Source organism: Ambystoma mexicanum, chromosome 1q (genome assembly GCF_040938575.1).
Source record: "Ambystoma mexicanum isolate Mex_15411 chromosome 1q, UKY_AmexF1_1, whole genome shotgun sequence".
NCBI lineage: Eukaryota > Metazoa > Chordata > Amphibia > Caudata > Ambystomatidae > Ambystoma > Ambystoma mexicanum.
The window spans coordinates 33681677-33704523 of record NC_090922.1 but is presented as its reverse complement, the minus strand read 5'-3'; the positions used below and the strand labels follow the sequence as shown (position 1 = coordinate 33704523).

The 22847-nt window shown below is 46.2% G+C and overlaps 1 protein-coding gene across 3 annotated transcripts in view; it reads left to right on the top strand.

The window, feature by feature from the left end:
• CHST6 (carbohydrate sulfotransferase 6) overlaps positions 1-22847 on the top strand; it is a 233258-nt gene that overhangs the window by 5557 nt on the left and 204854 nt on the right. Inside the window, exon 2 of one of the 3 annotated variants that reach the window (XM_069635455.1) lies at positions 18288-18373. The exons of the other annotated variants lie outside the window; for them this stretch is intronic. The gene's annotated coding sequence lies outside the window, so the exon portion shown is untranslated. The remainder of the gene's footprint in view (positions 1-18287; positions 18374-22847) is intronic. 3 annotated transcript variants of the gene reach the window in all.

Genomic DNA, 22847 nt, shown 5'->3' with positions numbered 1-22847 from the left:
ATGATTTGATGGCCGTTAAGCATGCAGAGAGCTCGGCGTGAATATCAGAAGTAAAAGAAGAGAATGACAGAAAGAGCTGCGTCTCAGCATAAAAATGGTGGCAGAGACTAAAAGAAAAATGATGTTTGCAAGAGGAGAAGTGTAAAGAGAGAAGAGGAAAGGCCCTAAAACCGACCCTTGTGGAAAACCATGAGCAAGAGAATAGGAATCAGAAGCAGTTCCGCCCCAAGAAACAGAGAATGTTCGGTGAGATAAGTAGGATTTAAACCAAGAGAGGACGGAACCCGAGAAGCCATAAGATGATAGAGAGGCTAGAAGAAGCTGGTATCAAAAGCGGCAGAGGTCATATTAAAAGGCAATATTATAGAATAAATATGGGCAGCCTGTCTCGGGATGAGGACTGGATTGAGGAAGAGGGACAATGAGGTCATGATCTGGAGTTTGCATTGTTACAAAGCAGTGTGACTATCGGTATGGTATGGAATGTGCTCCTGTTTTATGAATAATATTGTTGCTATTGATAGGTATGTAACAACGTGGCTTCTGTGGATGTTATGGGTGCTGTGTTGTTTTAGGGTGTAGAGATTATTTTAGTGGTAGTGGGATCGTGCTTGTTTTGGTTCGGATTGCATGTGTGTTTCTTGTTTTGGAATGGTATGCTTGTTGGTGAGCAATATGACGGCGGGTATAAGGCCTCAGTATGCGCTTTGCCTACCCCTAAAGTATGGGTGGGATCGAGCTGCGTTGCAGGCATCAAGGGCCAAGTGTACCCACTAACACTTGGTAAAGTAGAAAAGGTAGCGTGGATTTGATGCTCTTGTCGCGCTCTACCCTATTGAAGTGATTGGTGATTAAGATACTATACTTCCTAGAAACTCTTAAAGAAAACATCAATACATTGAGTTGTGATTATACAATCAGTTTTATACAGTTTAATGTAATGGTTGTTGGTCAGCCGACACGTGTTTCGACAAAGTCGTCTTCAAGGCTATCTCTTTTATAATTACACGCTTTAACCTGGTGGCATGAATCACTCAGTTAGATCTGGATGCGGCTGTCGATACTGTCGGTTTTTAAACGCAGTTTCATTTCTATGACGGTATTAAGTTGTATGGGGAGATATGCTAATGAAGCATCATTTTAGTGGCACGCCATTTCGGAACAGCTTTCATTAAATCCCGTTGGGTGGATGATTATAACCATCCATAGAAATGAAACTGTGTTTAAAAACCGACAGTATCGACAGCCGCATCCAGATCTAACTGAGTGATTCATGCCACCAGGTTAAAGCGTGTAATTATAAAAGAGATAGCCTTGAAGACGACTCTTTGTCGAAACACGTGTCGGCTGACCAACAACCATTACATTAAACCGTATAAAACTGATTGTACAAGCAGAACTCAATGTATTGGTATGCTTGTTGGATTGGTAATTGCATAGGGTTGTGTGTATTTCAAAATGATTGGCATGGTTTATTTTGAGTTTTGGCGAGTAAGACGTAGTGTGCTGTGTGTATAGAATTGAGGTGGCGAGTCACTATTTTATGGCTGGCTAGTAGCCTGCAACTTTAATTGTTGCCTCCTGTATACGGTGTGTGTTTTTACAGAAGTATGAGAACCCCTCTACTGTGAACGAACAAGGCTGAATATCATCTTTTATAAAAGAGTACCGCCTCATGGGGGGTCTTCAAACACATGTTAGCTCCATGGCACCAGAACAGAAAAAACCCTTTGCATTTCAGTCTGGTCCCACCAACACGGCCTGTCTGTCCAGCACGAAAATGGCAGGCGGGTCTCTTCTGAACAAAGCAAAACATATGTCTGGTGTTGGTGTTGTTACTCTTCCCACAAGGGAATCGCCTGGGAGTTTGGTGCAGGGTTGTCTTTGTGGGCTGTACCAGGCGGATATGTAGATATGTCTCCTCCTCGGGTGGTATTTGGTCTTAGTCACCCTCCACAGAGAAACAGTCTTTTGGCAAAGGATTAAACGAGTGGGGTTTCCCCTCCTAAGTGATTAAGGGTAATCCACGCATGGACCACTTGATCCATGCTCCTAGAGAGACCGGCACTTCAGCCACACCACACTGACCCGTCCCTAGAAGGCCGCAATGCATATTTGAGTCTGCCATTGGTACTCCTCTTTAGAAGAGAATTGCTTGGCATTTCTGTGCTGGGGTATCCTTTTGGGCGGCACCAGAGGGATAAGAAGATAGACTTTTCTCCTCTGCAATGGCACAGATAGGTCAAACTTGATTGTAGACCCCTGTGAGTGGGCACCATAACACAGAACAGGCCATTTACCCTTGTTCAATCACAGCAGGGGGGCGCCCAGGATTTTGGCAAAGAGTAATGTGATTTGTTTTGGTAGTTTTGCAACACTTTTTGATTATAGTGTTCTATGGTTGCTGTGGGAGTGTGTTGCTGCTAGTGCAGTTAAGAGGTGTGTAAGGTAATGGCAGCGCTGGAGTGTTATGCGTGTCATTATTTTCGTTTACAGGGAGCAAATTTGACAGTCGGCACGGATTGCCAACCTACCCAGGCTTATGTCCCTTCTCACTTAATGCGTCATTCAAACCCTTGAGTTGAACTTGGACGTGAAATGTCAGCCCTTTATGGATGGTGAGTCGTCCCTGATCCTGGAAGTCCGTTTCCGAGTATCTCCCGTAGTTTATTTGCCTTATCATTGAGGCTGCTCGGTATCTGCTGACATGTTGACACAAGGACTGACCTCCATTCTTTATCTGCCGTATGTTCCCTCCAGGTGTGTCTTCTATTTTACTACCACATCCGGCACTGTGGCAAACAGTTCATGAGTTGAGGATCTTTAGTCCACCTGTGGAAGAAGGGGCACTGAGTCACTTTCTAAATTATTTTGGGCTTCTCCACTTTTCCCGAGAGGTGCGTTTTCTCAGTGCTGACCGCTGTCTCTACAAAAAATCCACCCACAGCACGTGCATGTGAGTTATGTATGAAATATGCGGTCCCTCCGTGACGTCACATGTCCAAAGGTCCATTTGTTATCTTCCTTCTCCCCCACCCCGACCACATTGTTATGCGCACTGATCACTATCAAATATCGTAAAGCACCCGGCAAAGAGAGAGCACCTGCTGGTGTAGGGGGAATTCTAATGGAAGTGCTCGCCTTTCTCTTCAATCAATACACGGCACATCTGTGTTCAAATTTGGTTATAGCATGAAATTGATTGCAATGATTCACAAAAAGACATTTACATGCTGGTGCAATGACACCAAATGGCAAAACAGCAAATATTTCAATGAATAATGCCAGCATTCCTCCAAATGTCCACTCATGACCAGCCATTGGTTGGTATTTGTTCCTTGGTGAGTAAAAATGTGTGTGTGTGTAGAATAAGGGGGCGGGTGACTTTTTGGGTTTGGCCCGTAGTCTGCAACTTGAAGTGTTTAACCCTGGCACAAATGATTTCAAAACATTCATAATGAATTTTTAACAGTAACACTTAAGATAATGACTTGCGTGTACATAAAATACCTGTAGTTTCTAAAGAACAGAAAACACGTAAATAAAAAATGCACCATCTGGGGCTGACATTTCTGTTGATTATAAAGGACCCCTGAGAAGCTTATAAGATCTTTCAAAATTCCTACTGAAACTGGTCAGACTTTATAAAAACTTCAATGAGAAAATGGGGGTTGCATACGTTTTTAAAAAGGTTCCCAGAATCCCAGTCGGGTCTCACAAGTGCTTATAGGAATCTTATATGGCATAACTCGAGAAAGGATATACTGAACAGAACACAAGCGTGTTTGCATGACGATCGTTTTCCATCCATACTGTAAAGATCATTTTTCTGGGTCGGTGAGGTTGTGGGTTTCTTTTCTACATTTCATGATCCCTCAGTTTAAGTTACTTCTTGCAATCTGCCGGATAGACCTCTCTGGAGATGACATGGTGCCACTCTCTTTTCCTTCACTATGAACTGCACTGCACTGCACTGCACTGCTCGTGGAGATGCATCACACCAATGAACAGTGACAATACCTCCCCCAGGTTTCGCTCTACGTGTTCCCATGGGAAGGATATGCACGCCTAGTGATTCGCAGGAAAACGTCATGCATGCCAGGTACGCCGGGGGGGCAAATCGGTGCCGCCTCTTACCTGTCTTAGTCCCCTAGCATAACCATGTGTGAGGCTATAGTAAGCCTTGCAAATGGTTACACTAGGGGTGTTGGGGCGATGCACGTGTGGGCAGTAGCAGGGTGTTAAACTATTGCCTTTTGCCACTGTTTCTTTTCGACGCACGCATGCCTCTGCCATTCTGCACGGTACACCCCGGTTCGGCGCGACCGCTTCGGTGCAGTGGCCATTTCGGAGCGCCCATTTCAGCGCAGAAGTCTTTCTGGCGCCGTTGATTTGGCACGAGGGTGACATTGCAGCCACGTCTAAACGCCCTCACGCCAAATATAAATGGATTACTTGCTACAAACGACGCTCATTGACAGGTACTATACCTGTTAACGTGTTTCATTTGTGACAATCGATTTTTTTTTTTAAACACGGTGCTGCAGTGGAAGAGAGGTGCTGGGCTGGCTGGCAGAACGGGGTGCTGCAGTGGAAGAGAGGTGCTGGACTAGTTGAGAAATTGGTGTGCCAAGGTGGTAGAGAGGCACTGGGTGAGCTGATGCCTGAAGGTGCAGCAATGCTTGATAAAAGGAAAGATGGCGGATACCACATGGTGCTGCAGTGGTAAGAAGGTGCTAGGCTGGCTGATAGCTCAGGGTGCTGCCGTGGTAGAGAGGTGCTGGGCTGGCTGGTAGCACAGGGTGCTGCAGTGGAAGAGAGGTGCTGGACTAGTTGAAACATTGGTGTGCCAAGGTGGTAGAGAGGCACTGGGTGAGCTAATAGCTGAAGGTGCGGCCATGCTTGATAAAAGGAAAGATGGCGGATACCACATGGTGCTGCAGTGGTAAAGAAGTGCTAGGCTGACTGATATCTCAGGGTGCTGCTGTGGTAGAGGGGTGCAGGACTAGTTTAAAATCTTGAAAAAGAAGGGGACCAGACACTTGTGTGCTGTAGTTAAAAATTATATTAATTAAATTTGCATAACTAAGACCAATAGTGATATCCATATCCTGATATATATCCTACAATAACTGATTAGACAGCACGTGCCAATGTTTCGCCCACCTGTGCTTTGTCTAGGTAGTATCAGAATTGAGTCATATAGTTAAACACACAATAATACGTAGCCTACAAAAGCCACATACCTGATTTACATATACAGCTCATTTTTATCAATCCTAATGGTACCTTCTCGTGCTCTAATTTCCCTGGATGATCCATGATCTTTAATGACAATTATCTAGAAGAGAAGGGAGAACATGACAAATAGCTTTGTGAGATATCAAAGAAGAAACCGGGCAAATCCATCAGTTTCCAAACGTACAGTTGTACCATGCCTAAAATCATGGAAAAATATATTAAGTTAAATTTGGTTTGAGTTCTAGGCCTGCCCAACTGTCATAGCACCCCCTATTCAGCTACTTTGCAACTCATACATTCATTCCAATTATGATTACAGTAGCACACAGTACTGGACCTCCAGTCCATCCCTTGGGGTACTCCAAATGACTTGAGATGGTGTATTTACTAGAGTTCATATAGTCCTCTCAATAACTTCACAGTTAATATAGTGGACCAGTCTTACCTAGCTAGTGTATCTTTACGTGTCCTCAAGTTGTCACTTGTACTGTAGGTCATTTCCACCCGTGTTCTGTCCTATACAGCGAATGAGTCCATACATTAGATACATGGCCATTAAAGCTGGCACTTCCAATATGAGGTCAATGATCTTTTTATTTATAGTGTCATTTCAGTTGACACCAGTGGATGACACAAATTGAAGAACGGAATAATGTGGCTTATGATGGCAAACGATTACGATAAGTGGTGATTAAGCTCTGCCCTAGTCAGCATTTTCAGTTCTGTATCCTGATTAGGATCCCTAAAAACATTACAAAAAAAGCCCAGCTCGGAACTCTACTAAGCCACTCTGAATATAAATGTACAAAATACAGACATTGCTAGCTTCAAAATAACTATTGCTCAAAGTATTATTTATTACCTTTGATTATTGTATTTCATTTCACTCCCTCGTTATCTTTAAAGCAGTATTTATACCGTCACATATTGTGTGACGTGCTGTCGTGTCATCATCGTAATATCTTTAATTAGTTTTTATTAAAAGTAAGAAGTTTACATTTCGTGCCAAAACATTTTGAGTCCATAACATCCCAGCGCCGAAATGGGCGCGTTTACCGGGCAGTGCGACTAAACGGACGGCGCTGAACTGTCGCGCCAAAATATCCTATTCCGCGTGGCAAAGGGGAAAGGAAGAATCGCCGTACGCCCCCTGCAGCAAGGAGTCCAGAGGGCTCTTTCTCGAACGTCATGACCCCATGCGTCATTCAGCGAAAGCTCGTTGCAAATGCACGAGGAAGGGACTCGGCCACGGAGCCCTTGCTAATTGCCCCACTGGTGCCATTATTGAGCTTACACCTGCAGCTACGTCAGAAGCCAACTTTTGGGATGGGTTGCTCCTCATTTAGGAGGCTATGGGACTTTATGCCTGATTTGCAAAAGCGTTTTTCAACAGGTAAAACCCATTGGAAAACGTTTTGTAATGAAAGCCCAATATATGGTTTTCTGGAGTTATTTTTTCTGCTTGATTGCAACTTTGAAATATACCATTTCAACACGACGACATCGTTTTAGCGGGTTGCTCGGGCTGGTGGAGGTCCTGCTGTTTCTTCAGTATGATGCTGGCCTTTCAATGCTCTTTCGTTCCTTTGTAATGACAGAATAAGAATCTTTTTGGCTTACTGCACAAAAACACAGACTCATTTAAAGTGGAAAAGGTTGCTTTAATGTGACAGGCCAAAGCTTACAATTAAACGCTTACCTGGCTCCATGGCCTTACAGACTAACAAAATATTTTAAACAACCAATTAAATAATTAAACATTTTTCCCCCAACAATTAAATAAAACCACTTCCTCCCTAACTATCCCTTGAACCCTACTGTCTCCTTACCCCCTTCTCAGAGCGTCCTGCTTTCTCCCCGGGGCCATGCCCCTCCAGGCTCAATACCTGTTCCCGCAGGGTAGCCCGCTTGTACAAACGGCACCACCCCATCCTTTCCTGCGCCATTCCCTCATTGTGCTTCCCTCCCTCCACATCTAAAGGGGCCATTCCCCCGGCACCAGAAAAACCCTCCACCGAGGTGTTCTTTCTGCCCCACCCCCCACCAGTTCTCTTTACCTCCAACTCCTTAACCAATCTCCCAGCCAAGAGCCCAAGTCGGCCAGATAATGATTATTCCTATAAACCGAAAAGTGTACCCCATCCTCTCTAAAGATCATGAATCCTTCATAGACTATTTCCTTATGGTCCAAAACCTGTACCGCCACCGAGGCACAAAACTTTACCATCTCTCTGTTTATCCCCTTCTTAGCCCGCTCTATCGATCCCTCACTTCTCGCTCCCCTCCAAACTCTCTGTGGCAACAACTTAGTCCACACTACAGATGCTTGAGGCCACATTTCTCGAACCCATACCAAATCCCTTTTCATTTTCCTAAGAAGAGCCACACCCGTATCCCTTACCCGGTCATTTTCCCCAGCATGAATAATCACTACCTCTGGAGGCCCATAGTGTTCCCTCAACCCAGCCAACATAGGAAGCAACTGATCCCAACGCAGTCCCCCTAACCCGGACCATCTTACCACCACATCTTTATAGCTACACCCCAATTGCCTGCCAAAAACCCTTCTCTCTGCTTCCTTCCGAGCCCACTTAACAATTGAATGGCCGACAATCCATATTTGCGCCAACTCCCCCTCTTTTCGAGCAGCATCTGAAAAAGAAATTACAAAATCACTTACAAATTAAAACATCCTACCACACGCCATTCTCATGAGGTCCTTTGCCGCCTTCCTTCAAATGTCCCCTTTTCCCAAATCCCTGACATACCCTTTGTATCTCCCGGATCTCCAACGCCCCAAACTTTTCACCTTATTCTCTGAAAAACCCAGCCTACTACCCTCAGATCCTGCACCCATCCTAAAGGAATGTGTCCCAAACTCCTCTGCCTTTTCCCCTACCGCTACCAGAGCCTTCCGCAATACCTCCAGAACTTGAGCCGCTGAAACCGGTGCCCCATCCTCATGCTGTAAAACCAAACCTGTCCTTCCCCCCACAACGCTCCTTCCACACCCGACCTGTCTGAACCGGGCATAAATCCTTGCTCCCACGACCCAGCAAAACCCAAGAGCCCTTTCCTTTTTGATCCGTCTTAGACCTCTTACTCTTGGTGTCCAAACCTGACTCTGTAAATTGAACATCTTCCCATTGCAGTCCCCCTATCCCACCTTCCCCCCCCACCAACTCAGAAACCCGAAAAGCCCCAAAGAATAACCAATTAAAACAAGTCACAAACAGCTCCCCTTCCCATGCCGACCAGCAAACCCCCCCGCACCGCCTGACTCGGCCTCTTTAGCAATTTCGCCGATACCGGTCTCCTCTTATCCTTATCCCTCTTACTTTCCCTTGCCCATCCTTCCAACCTCCTATTTGCCATTTCCCCACCGCTCGGCTGAAAACCCCAAAACCATTTCCCATAGAAAGCAATCCCGGCCAACTTCCCCGTTGTAGTTGCCCTAAACCAGCCCCTGTCCATGCACCTCAAGAGGAAGTTCATGACATCATCCCTTCTCTGCTCTTCCGCATCCCATCTACCCTTCCACCTATAAGCTTTCCCCCCCTATAAAATCCTCCCAATCCCTCCTCTATGCCTCCTTAGATGCCGAGGCCAGTAAACCCTCCACCAAAGCAAGCGCTCTCGGCTTCCTATCTTCCACAGCTCCTCTGGAATCTGCTGCCACTCCTGATCCACATCTGGAGCCAATCCACGGAATCTCTGCCATTGAAAACGAGCTAATGCATCAGCGATGCCATTATCCTTCCCCGGCACATGTGTTGCCTTAAACACCACATTCCATTCCATGTAACGCAGAACAAGCTCTCATCAGTCTTGCCACCCTCTGATCCCTTGCTGATTTGCCTGTTCACTACTTGAACCAGGCATTCGTTTTCAATGTTGAAATTCACTTTCTTATTCTGCAAATCCTTCCCCCACAACTCCAATGCCACCAGCAAAGGGAAAAATTCAAGGAATGCTATACTCCTTCCCTCTTTCAACCACAGAGATGGCCACTTCTCCGCACACCACTTTCCTCCCCAGAAAACTCTGAAACCTCCCACTCCTGCTGCATTAGAAAATATCTGTACCTCCCATGTCACCGGATCTCCCTGCATCCACATGTACACTCCGTTAAAGCTCTCCAAAAAACGCAGCCAAATTCTACAATCTTCCCGCACTGCACCCGATACTCTTATCCGATGATGTGGGCACTTCGCTCCCGCCATAGACCGCGCCATGTTCCTACAAAAAGACCTCCCTGGGGCCACAACCTTGCATGCAAAATTCAGATGCCCCGGCAATCTCTGCATTTCCACCAGCATCATTTTCATGACCCCCACCGCTTTCTCTAGCAGTCCTACCAATTTGCTCACCTTGTCATGCAGCAAGCGTGAGGTCATGGCCACTGAATCCAGTTCAATTCCTAGAAATGTCAACCCCTTCTGTTTTGTTTTCCACTAGAGGCACCCCCAACTCTCCCATCAAGTCCTGAAACAACTTTAGCATTTCCTTGCACTCCCTCTCTCTTTCTGCCCCGCTAATGAACAGAAAATCATCCAGGTAATGCAGAACACTCTCCTAACCCAAGCTAAATGAAAAAACCCACTGTAAGAAAGAACTGAAATGCTGAAACAAAGCGCAGGAAATTGCGCACCCCATCGATAAGGCTTTGTCTATGTATATGCAGTCCTCAAATTGCAAACCTAACAGCCAAAAATCCTCCGGGTGCACCAGCAACAACCTGAAAGCCGCCTTAATGTCACACTTGGCCATGAAGGCCCCGCTCCCTTCTTTCCTCACCAACTCCACCGCCTGGTCCACACTTGCATATACGTCCCCACATTCTTCCTGGGCAATGAAATCATTGACCGACATGCCCTCAGGCCATGACAAGTGGTGTATCAATCTGAACTCCCCTTGGGCTTTCTTGGGTACCACCCCCAGTGGGGATATAACTAAGTCACCCGGCAGGTCATCAAATGGTCCTGCTATCCTCCCTGCCGCTATTTCTTTACCCAATTTTTGTCTTACCACCTCAACATTTTCCTTGGCCGACGCACCCTTGGGCCCTGATACCCCAGCCTGAAACCTTGGAAAAACCCCTCACTCAAAATCTTAGCCTCTTCCCTGTCCAGATAAAATTGCAACCATTTCTGCAGCACCTCCAATTTAATTGGAGTAAAAGCTTTTCCCCACAACCCGTCTACCGGATCCTCTCCCCCTCCCCATGTCTCCCTGTTGGAAACACTGAGTGAGAGGGTGTTTTCCTGCACATTTGCTACACTCGTGCCTGAACCTACACAAGTTCCTTGTGCAGCCGTCCTTATTGAATTCCCAGCACGCTGCTGAGGACTGCCCTCTTCCTCCTCCCCTTGCCCCCTCATGGGCGGGGCGACCAAGAAAGGGCCGGTAAGGAACAGGCAGACCACTTGCTGTGTGCAATGCCGGGGCAGGCCTCGATGGAGCCATCCATTGCAGCCAAAGATCCATGTCTATTTCCCCCCATACAGCCTGACTGTCCTCCGCCATTCTTGCTCTGAATTCCTCATCGTAGCGTACCCATGCAAAGCCCCCAAAACTCGTGAATGCCTTCCTAATTACATCCATATATTTGAGCAGAGCCATGCATCGCTCTGGGAATTTCTCACAATATACGCTGGCATAAATGATAAATGCTGACGTCCAATTCTCGATAGTCACTGGGACCCTTGGGCGCGCAGCCAGTTCCCTCTCTTCTTCCTTAGACCCCTCCTTTGCTCTCACTTCCCTATGGAGCAGCTTAATAACATCCACAAATTCCCCCGCCTGAATCTTCTCCCTGGTCGCTGCCATCAAGTGCGCCCCCAAAGGTTTTGTGATACCCATGTACGGCAGTTTTTTCTCCTTGCCTTTCACTTCAACCTCTTTTTCTTTTGAAACTTGCACCAATGGCTCCACCACCTTGTCCGTTTGAACCTCCACTGAACAAATGCCCTCCTCATCCCCCAAGGCTCCAATGGCCTGTACTCCAACCTCTTTCCTTACCCCTTGCAGACCAGACCCTTCATTTCCCATCCCCATTCTTGTGTCATCCCTCTGCCATGCAGATGACCATTCCCTTTCCCGCTCACCTCTTTCCACAGCCCGTCTGCGGTCTTGCGTCCACTTTGATGCTCCTCATCTCTTTTCTTAACGGGCTCCTACTGCGGGGACAAAACATGTCAGCAGTCGAACCCAGCCAATTGCTCCCCTGAGCTCTTGCCATCCGACCGCCCTGCACCTGTCTTTCCCAATCCCACCTCAAACTTCTTCTCTCCTCCCCACCCCTTCCCCTTACAGCCCTATAGCCTTCTTCCTCCCACTGCCCCACATAATCCTCCAATCCAACTTCATCACCCCTTAAATACCATTGTGGATGCGAGCTCATGCTCGAGTTGAGTCTATCTTCTTCTTGCGAGCCCGAGGCGTCCGCCCCGCCACTCCTTTGACGTCTTCACGAAGCTCCTTCTATCGCAAAGTGCCGTAATCTTTGTGGGGGGAGAATGGGTATGTTACGTTAAGTTAGACATATTTATACTGTGCCAAATCACCACCCCACACCGGTGGTCGCTAAGCGCCAAGGCTTGTCTTGAAGTTGCTCTGTTGTGCCCCTGCTAGTGGCATCAAGACGGTAGTCTGCGGAAGAACGAAACAGTGATGTGGCGAAGCAGTGGGGCAGCAGGGTACAGATCAAACTAACAGGAGGAGTGGGGGAATTCAACAGATATTGGACAACATAAAAGAGGGAGCTTAGTGTTTGTCCTAAGGTGACGGAAGGAGAAGGGAATATTTACGTGAGGGCAGTTTCAGAGAGATACATCGATATAACTAAAAGTGAGGCTACTACAACATTACTACACTCCAGCGTAATGAAAAGAAAATCCTAAAGCGGCTTCTACGATTACCACTTAGGGTCGACCCAGTCAAATTAGAACTCGTCCATTTTGGCATCTCCTATGACGTCAAGCTTTAAATGTTCTTTTCATTAGATTTTCACATAATACAACACCGTAACTGGGTAATATGAATGTCCCCAATGTCCCTCTTCCCAACCCATATCCTCTCCCTCCCTAATCCCCTGCACCCATAGCCCCTCCCTCACTGCTCCACTTCACCCCCTCTCCCATCATCGTTTGGCATCAGTCCATGCCCCCTTCCGTCTGCAATGCCCCTACCGGTCCTCTTGGAGGCTTCACAGTTCCTTCTTGCCTCCCTCGATTCCCCATTGTCCTCCATGTCTCCCGTTGATCCATTCACAGGGGTTTCGGGTTCGGGTTGGATGCCAGATCGTTCAACAGCTGCCCCCAGTCCATTTCCAAGTCAGTTCCCCCTTTTTGGAGTCTGTGTTTTCACAAATACTCCACCTCAGCCCAGGCCCATCTATGCACATCCTGGAGCCATTGCCTCAGTGACGGACCAGCAGCCCCTTCCCATGAGATTGCTATCCGCCTCTTTGCGAGAACTAACAAGAATCTGGCCATTTTGCTTCCTGATTTGTCTCTTTTTCCCTGGTAAGAGGCCCCATAAGCATACAACAGGAGTACATTTATATCTACTCCCCAACAGTGTATTTAGGCGCTCCACCACCTCCTTCCAATATCTAGTAATTACCGGGCAATCCCAAACCATGTGCCAAAAGCCTGCATGACCTGCCAACATCACGGGCACTCGTGAGTCACAGAAGGATTTATCACGTGGAGCTTCTCCGGTGTCAGATATACCCTGTGCCAATAATGGAATAGAACGATTTGGAACCATGCATTTCTAGATATCTTTTTAACTTGCTCCCACAGCTTTAGCCATGCTTTGTCTGGAATTGGTGAACCCATGTTTCTTTCCCACTTTATAACCTTAACTGCCAATTTGTTAATTTATTTTATTTATAGTATCATACAGTGGCAAATACCAACTTTGAATACTAAACACATACAAATTCCTAAAATCCAATAAAAGAGGACAAATCCATTAAAAAAAACAAAATCACAGGCAGACACATAATATAAAATCCAACAACAGATTCTTTGAACATTACAATCGCCAGACAGTGCCCACAGCTCATGACAGTAGTTCTTATATAGCCCCTATTTTCCTCCACAAAATGGTAAAGAATATAATACTAGCCTCATGGTCACAATTCATGAACGTGGCCCACAGGTCAAGATCAGAGTGGGGTCCCACGAGCCCAGCAGCCAACAAAGCGTTCCCTCAAAGGTTCCTAGTAGAATCTCACACGAGAACAGAAGATGATTAACGGTCTCCAGTCTAGGTTCCCCACTCAGCCGACAGAACCTATATTCTCTCGGTGTCTTAAGCCAAGCACCCACTATCTCCAGTGTCTTCACAGTATTACATTTATTTTGAGATAATCCCAAACCAAATTATTACCCACAAAGTGAGATATATATAGGCTGGCTTTAATACCCAAACCTGCATATATTCCAAGAACCCAGTGGCATTGTTCTATGTTGCTAGATGTGTTATTCCTGCTCTTTACTAGTACTATGCAGGATCGATTGCATGTTTTATTTTTAAACGTTCAGAGACGCTTCTATAACAGGCTCTGGCTCTAAGGCCAGCCATTTCTCTGCAATGGTACTAAGTCTCGCGAAAAAACTAGAGCGCATCACGCTTGCTTCTTTTGCAAGCACTTCCCACATCGGCCCCTTGATGATATTTGTATGAGTATTGTATGAGTATTAGCTATCTTCCAATAAGTGACTAGATAACCAAGGTGAGCCTTAAAGTGAATAGGGACCACATCCAGTTTGAGATAGACAATTTTGATAGTGGTCAATGGTGGTAGTCTCAGTAGTCTCTTGAGTGTGCTTCATTCCAATCTGGACATTTCAGATAATTTTGGCAATACCCAAGTTTCAGCCCCAAATAAGATGGTAGGTAAGATGTTATGTTAGTGTTATTTCTAGAGCGCACAGTCACCCGAGGGTATCTTGGCACTAAGGGAAGAAAACTGCAGCCAGGCACAAGCATAACTGAGCCTAGAATAAGTATGTTTAACGGCTTTTCTGAAAGCTAGTTATTTCGATGTTTTCTTGATGTAGAGCGGGAGGTCATTCCATTGCACTGCAGCAGCTACGGAGAACGCACAACCTCCAGCCCAAACCCATTTGTAAATCGGTACCACCAGCCGATCAGCAGAGGTGGAACGTAGGCTGCGGCTAGGATGGTAGCGGGTAAACTTGGCTTGGAGGTATTCGGCGCCCTGATCATGGACGGCCCGGTGGACTATACACAGTGCTTTAAAGTTGACCCGCTCGGTAACTGAGAGCCAATGAAGGGCTCAAAGCACAGGAGAAATATCCGCTTCATTGGGTGTGCCAGTTGCCACACATGCGGCTAGATTCTGGAGTCGTTGCAGCCGCTGAATCAGGCCTTTCTGTTGTTCCAGATACAGGGAGTGGCAGTAATCTAGCCAAGATAACACAATGTCTGCCACCACTGGAGGTCACAGTGGGGCAGGAATCATGGGAAGCACCTTCTTTAAAATTTTTAGCTGGAAATGACCATCTTGCCAAACCACAGTGACTTGCTTGTCCATAGTTTTATTAGTGTAAAATGTGGAGAAACACATTTGGATCAGATTAGGTTAAGGTCCTCCCTGATCACAGGTGGTATTAGGTCCTTTGCTCACAAGGGTGTTTTTTATTTTTATCAAGGCACTGGTGTGCCTGTACCAAATCTTGAGTTGGTACAGGAAGAACAGTGCCTTGATAGAAAAAAAAAACACCCTCGTGAGCAAAGGACCTAATACCACCTGTGATCAGGGAGGATCTTGACCTAATCTGATCCAAATGTTTTTCTGCACTAAATTTACAGTCCAGTAGGACACCTAGGTAGTTGATGACTTCAACTGGTACACCCTCCATCTCCCATCGGGTAGACTTGATCTTCCTATGAGCAGGACTAAAAAATATAATTTTGGTTTTAGAAATGGGAAATTCAAGTCAGAGTAGGCCTTGAGGAGAGACATTGATGACTGCAACCCCTCCGGTGCGAGGTCCATCAGAGCAAAGTCGTCTGTGTACCCAATCCACTGCAGGGGGTACTACCAAGCTTTGGGGGGGTTAGAGATGGGCTTCAGAATGGCAGCTCCCAAATTGGAAAGATATAAATTAGACAGTATTCCGGCTAACATACAGCCTTCTTTTAAGGCCGTTCTGTGTGGAAATCCATCTAGAAGTCCCACCAAGCTGGTCTAGCCGGACCATATTCCTGGTGCCCTGATGCATATCAATAATCATTTTCAATAGACCAGAAGGGATGTCCCAAGTATGTAGTTTGGTCCAAAGCCTACTCCGATCGACAGTGTCAAACGTGGCATTGAAATCGATAAAGGGTGTATATACTGGGAGTTTTCCGTATCATCCATGCCTGTTGAATATTGGTGACCAAGGCTAAACTGTTATCAATAGTGTTAGTACCTCTACGGAATCCTGTTTGATTTAGTGGAATAATGTTGTTTAACTCCACCCAATCCTCAAGCTCGCTAAGTAAGACACAGGCAAAGATCTTTGCAGAGGCATCTAACATGGCCAGTAGGGGGTAGTTATGAGGGTCCTCATGACTGCCTCTCTTAAATACTGGTACAATTATGATATCCCACCAGGATGATGGTATTATTTGGGTAACACTAATAAATCGAAACAACCAATGTAGTGTGTTACCCCAAACTGTAGAATCAGTCTTAATAAGTAGATTACAGACCCCATCGGGGCCAGGTGCCCTCAATGCTTTACAGACAGTGATGTGGATCACTGATATTTGTGTCTAATTTTGTTAAGCATTCAAGAGCTTCATATTCTCCAATCGTTATTCACTAACGTACAAGACACTTGTAAAAGAGGTATACGTTTTATGAGCAAAATACTTGTGTAGACGCAATTTTCTGCAGAATTTCAACACATCCACCAGATCAAAATTATTATTATTAGGCACGGAAGAAAGTACTATTTCAAGTAGTTTGCATGTGTGAGGAGTCAGAAATGAAAGCTGGACACAAAGTTGTCATGCTTTTGGTTAAAGGCATTTATTCAATAAAAATGTTTTGGGAAAATCCCTCTCTGGCCCTAGCATAAAGAGGAACTTCCCTACCTAGAAACCAAAACCTAAAGATCTGTCTGTGTCAGGATGTCAGTAACTGAAAATCTGTCCTTATGTCCAAGACATCCTATCCTGACCCTCACACTATAAACAAAACAAATGGGTGCAAAGAAATGTCTTTAACTTGATGTTGGCAAAAGTGTTCAAAAGTATAGGAATGACACCACTGAAAATGTTCTCCAAGGTAAAGACCCTTGGATCCAGTGGGTGATTTCCACCTTCCCCTGGATTCTAAAAAATAGGATGGCAAACATGTTTATTTTGCTAACGGTCCCTTTGTGTCTTCACGAGACTCACAAAGTTCTTGTTTAACAAAGTTCTTGTTTAAGCTATCTGTTCTGAAACATTCTTTCTGTACAATTTCTTGTAACTGTGCAGATTGCCTGGTATAGTCCCCTGACAGGAATCTCTATACAATTTCAGCTGCCTGGTATACTCGCCTGCAAGGACTGCTTATATGTTTCACAGTTCTTTGGCTATACCACAATAGCATATACCGTGAGGTACTTGGTATATCTGTCTATGGTAATATTTGCTGAAACTGCTCCCCCACACTGGCATCTGTACTTGGTTGGGATTTGCCTTGACTGCATTTAAACAAACTTCAGATATTTTCTGCATCAGCAATTTCGTACCATTCAAACATTAGTTGGCACGCTTATTGGATTCCCCGAGGTCCCCTGCTGCTTTGGATAGACTCACTGGTTTTTTCCAGTGGCTCCGATTCTGCTTGCACCTCTGCGGTGTGGTTCCTTCACCCGCTTTTCACTTTGGAGTGTGCAGACGTTCTTTCGGCGTCCTGTGCGGCTCTGAGCCACATGCTTTCCTTTTCGTCCCGGACTGCAGAACACTGTCTCTTCAAGCAGCCCAACCTCCAGGAGCTCCTGCACAGCTCCCAGTGGCTTCACAGCCCTTCTTGATTTTATGTGCTGTTTCTCCTCCTGTCCCGGTGGCCTTCTCCATTCCACCACGCCATGCCCGTGTGCCTCGCGTTCGTGAGCCTCATCATGGGGTTCAACATCATCTCCCGCACTGCTCGATCCAATAGTGCGGTTGCTATCTTTAAATGTCCCATGCACTGAAGACTTGGAAAAACAACTAGCCTGCACGTTGTACTTCGAGCTCCTGTCATTTTGCACAAACTCACTCATCCTCCTCCTCGTCTCAGTACCTGGGTGTTTACGGGAGTTGGAGTCCATGGAAGTCATTGGACTTTTAACCCTTAGATGGTTTTTCTCAGAGATTTCATATAAAGGCACACCAGAAACAAAAGGTGTTATGTGTGAGTTGTGGGTGTTTGGGTCAAGGGTGGGGGCCTGCCCAGAGTAGGGTAGAGAACAGGTTTCTTGACTTCCTCTACAAGGGGGAACCATTAGCTGACAATAGGCCATTAAGGTCTTGGGTGCCAGAGGGTCTTCCTCATGAGATAGGGGCGTATAATGAGTCTTGTCCAACAAAGTCAAAACATCTCTCCGGTAGTTGTCTCCTCCCATGTTGTCCGTCCTCATATAACCGCCCCCAGGGTTAGGATCAGGTAGCGGCTGACATCCCTTGGCCACATGGGCAGAGGTCATTGCCGGGGAATCTGTGACGATTCTATTTGATTCATCACACGTGTTTCTGCAGATAGGGGAGTGCCCGTTAGGTTTATCACTGTTCGAGTCCGATCCGGGTCAGTTACTATGTTTTCTTGGAATGTGTCTGTACAGTTAGTCGTTGTCTCCCTCGTACTTGAAATCCTCTCCCTCTGTTCTTGTTTCTTCCTCTGCCTACCCCTTCTGATGCCTTGTTTTTCTTTTCCTTTTGATAGGTCTTTTTGCATGCACCTCTCGTTGTAGATCATACGTATTTCTTCTAAAAAAACATGTTTGGTAATGGTTGATCCCAGTTAACTGGTGATTCCTCTTATGCAGAACTGATGTATGATGAAGATTGAAGATCTGCAACCTGGTTTGTCTTTGAGGAATTTTTGGCGAAAGTGTCATACTTCCTGTCAAAGGTATACATTCTGCCACTGTTGTAATCCTGGCAATCCCTTTGAAAGTTACGTATTTTTCTCTGTCCTATTTTATGATAAATATATATCACCCTGTAAACTAGGGAAAGGAAAAAATCTGTATCCTATGTGCCTGGTATTTGTGGTGAAGAACTGGTAATAATGGATCACACGTGAAACTTGCTGGAGCAGTAGAAGATTGTATACTACATTTTCCTTTTGTGCCTGAGGAGCACATACATTTCCTTTCCTTTTTACGCGACAACAGATGTGATACATTATATTCAGGTGAGGTTCACCAACCACCCTCTTAGGACCCCCCCCCTGCAACGTTGCCAGAGGAAACAAAATGGCACATCAATTATCAGGTTTGCTCGCATCAAGCAAATGAGTTGATTTACCTCAAAATAGCAATGGGTCGCGTTGGAGGGAGATTCTAGCATCCCAATAGGACAGGCACCCGCCCTCAGAAGAAGAGCTGCCGCGTAACACCAGCAACACTCCCTGAACACGCACAGACACTGCTGCAGATTCACCGCAACCAGTAGGCAAATGCTCTTCCCTTTCATCTAGGGTTGTTCTATGGCCTGACTACAGGCGCATATCTGGGAGTCCCTGCAACAAGAATGAACAGGTCATTGGAATAAGAACAGTAGCTTGCAGGTCATGGCATTATGTGTTACCTTTAGTAGTTTCAATAGAGCTAACTTGCTGACACAGCAGCATGCTGCAAATCCTAGATAAAATGCATAGTTCAGAGAGTTGCATTAAGGAAAGTAGATATTATCACTAGCCCACTCCTAGGAATCATGCTATTCCCCCCAAAAAACCTACTGCTTGGAGGGTATGTTACGAAATAATGCCCACCCATTCTGCAGGGCACATCATGTTCCTTAATGGGCCTTATTAGAACTAAATGGGCTTCACTTAGCCAAGTTTGTGGGGTGCATTGGAGTGCTAAAGAAGGTGGTTGAACAGTAAAAAAATATAAACAGTGGGGGGAGGGAGCTAGCATGCTTAGGATTAGGTGCGGAAGGAGACGGCCCCAGTTGGGAACATGTGAAGAGGTTTTAGGGGAATATACGTGACACTAAGGGATATGCAGCCTTTCTGTTGGTCCCTCTTCAAGTTGGTCCAATATGGTTCCAAGATGAGTCATCGAGATGAGGCAAAAAGATTTGCATCGTCTCGAAGACCCATTTTGGGACCATATTGAACCGACCTGAAGAGGATTTCACTCGAATCTTGGGGTAAATGCGTCCCATTCATTGGGTGAAGACCAGAACCTCCAAGAGTGCCCACCCTCTCCCTAACCACTTCAGCAGAACATTTGAAGTGACCTGCTGGAGGGACCCCCTTACTGCAGCTGGACGCTGGTACACAGAACTCTGCCTGTTGAGGAGGCAGCCCTGCAAGTGCCCCGGGCAGTCACTGTGGCTGGGAAGGGCAGAAGCGGCTCCTATTTCCTCATGGAACTGGCAGAGATCCCACACCACCCTAAGTACCAAATGAAGCTGCCTTTGGCTCACTTAGCAATTTCAAGCTGCTGCAAAGGCCCAGCGGAGCTGCCTCTGATACTCTTGTCGATCCGTGCGACTTTGAGCCCCAGCGAGTGGAACATTGACACCTGTTCCAAGCTTTCATGAGCTACACGCCTTGTCGAACCACATGACTTTGTTGGATCCAGTCGAGCCAGAAAGTCTCTGAAGCTGAATCTCTGTTTTCCTTGCATGGAGACCCTGTCTAGCTTTAGAGCGATGGCGTCTCGACTCAGCCTGCCTGTCACAAACATCTTCGAGCCACAAGCCATAGATACTTGTTAAACCGCATTGATGTGTTGAAAACTATCAAGCCAGATCGCCAACGTGGACCTGACCTGATGCACAGGAAAGCTCCCAGAAGCCCAGCTTGACACTCTCAAGACCGTGAAAGAAGACAACAAGGTATATATATTTGTGGTTCTGCACCTTTCCCTTCTTCTATGGGCCATAGTAACCATTAAGACCACGTTGTTTATCTTAAAGACTTTTATTATCATACGTAACTTGCAATTTTAATCCCTCAACAAACTAAACAACCTAAAATGCACAAACGTCCCCTTACGTTCCTACGTTCCCTAAAGCCCCTGTAAAGAAGACCAAAGACAGAGGAAACTGTGGAAGTGAACGTTGTGTTTAATTAAACTAACTGTTATAAAGCTTGTGGCCGCATCTAAAAACCTGAAACCTCACAGCGTAAGGTTGCTGTTTAGCCACCTACCCATACAACATCTTCCTGCGTGTGTGTCAAACAATTCTTAAAGCGGTTAGAGCTGTGCCTGTCGGTCATTTTCATTATGAAATGTTACCTTTGAGCCAGTGATTTGACACGAGTGGGAGACAAAAGGCGGGGAAGCAGGGGTTTGGGAGTTTGCCTACTCAACCAATTACGAACCAGGCATCAAATTGGGGCATGCACTGGAGAAAGTGATCTGGAACGAAGGAGCTGTCTGCCCTCTGGTGTCTGCGGTGACTGCGGGCAAAAGCCTTTGAGCCGCTTGGACACTCTTGGTCACTCTATTCCCACTGTTAAGCTAAACTCACTAAACCTATGAGTGAACTTCTGTGACTCTCAACTTGTTCTGCCTACCTTGTAGTTTCCGGTGATTGTGGGCAAAAAGCCTTGGAGCCGCATGGGCGTATTCGTTTTATAACCGTTTTATAGCTGTACTTTATAGCTGCTTTGTAAGATAAGTCTCTGAACCTCTGAGAAAGTATTTCTCCAGCGCAGCAACTACCCATTAACTTGTGACGGTCTTAAAAGAGAACTGTCCCAGATGTTACTACTTATTGACCTTTACTGGTTTTATGTTTTGTTTTTTAGTGATTTAATTGTCTTTGTCTATGTTTTATCGAGTGTTTTAATCAGATCTCCCCTTTTTAGATATTTTTTTCTAAGTTTGAATCTTACTTTGAATGGGATTGCTTCAGACTATTTTAACAATTTTACCCACGTTGGGACTTAGGATCCAAAAGCTACTGCAGTGTTTGGCCGGGCGTCACCTTTGGGTTTTGGTATTATTAAAACCGGAATAATCCCTAGCTGGACATAGCTGGCCATATGGCATCTGACCTAAGAAGTAAACTCGCTGTAATGGAGCCTGCTGTGGGCAAGACAGTAAAAAAGATCAATGGCCAAAACGGTCTGGTCTTGGGTGAAAAAGATGCCCAAATAGTGGTGACTCAAGTTCATGCCCAAGCCCACGCCCAAAACGCTGCCCTCCACACAACAGGCCTCAAAGGAAGCCTTGCTCGACTCCATGAGGAAAGTTTGTCTTTGTTGTTCTGTTATAGGGAACGATTCCCGAAATTCACCAAGGGCCTCCACCCAACCCCCCTCCCGCCCCCCCCTTAGGTTTAGCTCTGAGCCCTTCGCCAGCTCCATACCTGATATCGGGGATCGGGGGAGCTGGCAAAGGGCCGACTGTGCTGAACAAGGCTGGATTGGAAAAATCAGCCGTGAATGCCCAAGGTGTGAAAGACCAACTGGTCCAGGAGCTCAGGGTTTCCCAGGAAGAACTTACGGAATTGGAGCTGTTAGCTTGTAGGGAACTATCTTTCTCTGGCAGCTTGGCGAAGAAGGAACCCAGATTGGGTGTGGGATTGGAAGAGGGTTTAGTGGGTTCTGTTGCCCCGGACAATAACACCCTTAATGTGCTGCAAGGTGTCCGGGTATTAACAGACCCCCGTGAGGAAAAACAAATAGTACACACATGAGAGGGATTTGAGTGGACGCTAAGCCCCATTATATATTCCCCACCCCCGAAAGGTTTTAGCCTGAGGGGGCCCATTGAAAACATAGCTAGGGACTTTGAAAACCGCTTGGATAATATTGTAAACCATTGAACGTCTGCCCATGCAAACAGGATGCCGGCGCAGGAGGGTAACCAAAAGGTGCATGCTTCATCAGTGCAAGCTTGTTTGGGGCCTTCTCACCACCCACCCTTCTGCTTTGGGGGTAATGCAGGAGGTGGGAGTTTCACGTTCCGTAAAGGGCTATCAGCCAGGTTGGAGGTTCCCCCATTTGAGGAAATGGAAAGCCATAAAGTGAGATGGCACTTCGTGGCTAGGCCACCGTTGTCCATAAATCAAAAGAAAGTGCAAACCCCTGATCAGTTGCTGGGTAGACAGCCCATGGGCACATAAGAAACCAAATGGGCAGCCTTTTAATAAACGTGTACAGTGTGAGAGACAACTGGTTGAATCGGCCCAGAGAGAGACAATGCTCACTCTGGGTACGGTTGCTAGGGCTCTTGAACTTGCCATGTCCGTAATGAATAAGTCTCCGAGGTACCTGGTACATGTGGTAATAGAGCAAGGGGTCAGGAGGGACGGCCGTCTTGCACCCAGGGCCTGGCAGAATTACAACTAGCAGTGGGTGGCAAGGTCGCCTCGGACATCTCAATAATGCCCTCTTCATTAGTTGAGGAAGTTCCAAA